We start from the raw sequence: 3,374 nt of genomic DNA on the forward strand, positions 1-3,374 counted from the left end.
AGCATAATTTTCAGAAAGACTACATGAAAGCCCAAAAAACTAAGCACTAGGAAAGAGGTATATTAATGGGAGGGGATGAGGCCAAGAGGAGAAAGGGAGACAAATGGAAAGGGGAAGAGGAAGAGAATACAGTCAAGAAGTAATTGTATATACCACAAAATTAAGAAAAGGAAAGGGGTGGGTTAAAGTGTGTTGTTAATGTTCACATGGTTAACACTGATCAAGATTTACTGTATTCATATATATCTTTTTTAAATGGCACCTCCTTTGTATAACTATTTAAACATGGTAAAAAAATAAAGAAAAAAAAACAAATGTTTAACTCTACAGAACTGTGCACCATCAGCCAAAATCTAGCAAACAAGCTCAGAAAACAGTTAGGCTGCTCTTCTTTTATCCATAATGCAGAGGCCCTTGTCCCCAGTTTGGATTGGCTAAGCTCAGCTTTAAAATCTGCAACAGGATGTGACATAATTAACAGGAACAGGATACATCCATTAACAGGAAAAGGATGTCTTATTAGCAGGAACTGGGCATCTTAATAAAAAGGTTTACCAGAAATAGAATGCAACTAAACCACAATCAACTAGGGCCAAGCCATCTGGCCAAAGCAGGAATTTTTCAGGACAATTCTCTCAAGATGAACAGAAAGGAAGCCACACTTGCTGATAGAAAAGATACCCTTTCTCACAATGCCCCTCTTTGTACTTTGTGATGTTTTCTTCAAATTCTTTTAACATTATCTGCCTCTCTACCTCAGCTGTACTTAACTAATGGTATAATACTGAAATTTGTCTAAGGAAGTATTGATGATTCTATAAATTAGTCGCATAACTCCCAATTAACGCCATTGTCCCCATGAGGAACAAGTAAAGGACATTAGAATTAAGATCATAGCCAGCAACTGTGGCTCACGCCTGTAATCCTAGCTACTCAGGAGGCCGAGATCTGAGGATTACAGTTCAAAGCCACCCCATCAGGAAAGCCCATGGGACTCTTATCTCCAATAAGCCACTAGAAAACCAGAAGTGGTGCTGTGGATCAAGAGGTAGAGTGATTGCCTTTAGCTTGAAGAGGTGAGGGACAACGCCCAAGCCCAGATTTCAAGTTCCACGACAGACCCCCGAAATAAAAAAAAAAAAATTAAGACCATAATGCCCTTCCAAATGATTGTGTTAGCCAGTTATGAAGGAGTCTATCTATCTCTGACTTTTTAGTTGATGGTCCCATCTAGGGTTCTAGGTTCAGAAAACATGGTACAACATTGACGTTCCCCCCCAAAAAAAAATATCAGGGTACATAGCCCCACCAAATTTTCTGCCAGAATTGTATTAAGAACCATATACTGCTTCCCGTGCCATCTTCCTAGTGGGTCATAATTGTACTACAATTCCATTTACTATAAAACTGACAAAACCTCTCTTGGTTTTAATAGATATAATTGACCTAGCTCACATTAATATTAATAATGGCATCAAAATAGTCGTGGCTCATATCCAGCTGCTATTTGATTCCTAGGTTTGGAGACAGCTTTGGTTTTTAAAATGCCAGGGTGAAGGAGATAGCCAAAATTGAACCAACGGACAGCCTCTGCTCCATTTGACAGAAGAGCTTCAAGCATTTAACTCTTCTACAATATTACCAAACATGAGTTCTAGCAATAGTGAGAGCAGATGCATTCCCATCTCCTCAAAAGACGGGATTTCACTGTATCCAAATGTCTTTCTTAGAAACTCTTGATTCTCTTCACTGCCTAGAGAGGCATGAGATGAAGTTACATTTATGGGAAACTGACTTAACCAACCTAGTTGGCTTTAATACATCTGAGTCTTTAATCATAGGAAATAATAATGACTACATGTTATTGAACTTGTTCCTCCAAGTTATCTTGTCTTGGAAGAGGGCTATCATGCATGCCAAGCCAGCAGGATCCATTATTCATCTAAAAAAGAAGGGGAAAATCTGAGATCTTGGTCTACCTGCCACACATGCATAATAACTGCCAACAGAATATTTTATCCATTCAATCAAACAGGCATTTGTTTCGCCATACCCAGTTTTTGGTTGTTTCTTTTTGGTCGGTCATGGGACTTGAACTCTGGGCCTGGGCGCTGTCCCTGTGCTCTTCTGCTCAAGGCAAGCGCTCTACTGCTTGAGCCACAGCACCACTTCTGGTTTTCTAGTGGTATATTGGAGATAAGAGTCTCATGGAGATTCCTGCCAAGGGTGGCTTTGAACCATGATCCTCAGACTTCAGCTTCCTGAGTAGCTAGGATTACAGGCATGAGCCAACAGCCATACACAGTTTTAACAGCCATGGCTGGTCATAAATCTTTTACCGTTATTATAGTTACCTCATAATAATTGCCTTAAGGCCTAGGAGGGAGTGTTGGAAGGAGGAAGTCATCAGAAGGCTCCGTATAGTGGGCTCCATTAATTATAAATAGATTTTCCTAACTGGTAAAAATTCCTAGTCTGGAACAGCTAAACAGAAGGATCCGTAAAAGGATCCTTACAATGACCATAGGGTTATACTGATTATTCCATCATTGATGGTCAGAGGAGAAAGTCCTGCTATGCCTGATTTTATTCCCCAAGAATCTATGTTTATTCCTGGTATAGTAAGATCACTGATTTTGTTAGTTGAGTAGTTCACATAACTCTAACCTTAGTGGGCTGGATACTCATCTTTTGGGATGTAAAACTCAGGATACAGACACATATATTTTTATTCAGAGTTTACAAGTTCTTAGATTACCCAACCAACCCTAGAAATTTCTAAGTACATTCTCAGTTCTTGATAAGCACCCAGCTGAAATTTCTTCTATCCTCTCAGTGGGCAGTCAGCTATTTCCCTTGCTGATTAAATGCCCCAACGACCCTACTTCACCAACAAATTGTATCTCTGATTTTGAGACTCTCAATTCTTGGTGCTCACTGCTTCAAATTATTTGAACAGTCCAGACACGAAAAAAAAATAGCAAGTAGAACTTATATTTGCAAACAAACAGGTTACTAAGAACAGATTACTTAAAATCGATGTGCAACTCAACATTAGCATGCTGAATTTAACATTTTTAATTTATTTATGTTATTGTAAAGGTGATATTCAGAGAGTACATTTCTTTTTAAAATATTTTATTGTAAAGATACTGTACAGAGTGATTTGCAATAACTAGTATATGTCTAAGATAATTTTACCAGACAATCAGAAAAGCTCAAAAGCTATGTACATATGACCATAAAAGATGTTAAGTGAAATGACTCCCAAGATTCATTGGGTCATAATAAGGTGCTAACTGTAAAGATACTTAACAAATCAAAGCTTACTTCTACAGAAGGGTGGACCATCAGCTGAAATCTAGCAGGCAAGC

Source organism: Dipodomys merriami, unplaced genomic scaffold (assembly GCF_024711535.1).
Source record: "Dipodomys merriami isolate MVZ:Mamm:240054 unplaced genomic scaffold, mDipMer1.0.p SCAF_986, whole genome shotgun sequence".
Lineage (NCBI taxonomy): Eukaryota > Metazoa > Chordata > Mammalia > Rodentia > Heteromyidae > Dipodomys > Dipodomys merriami.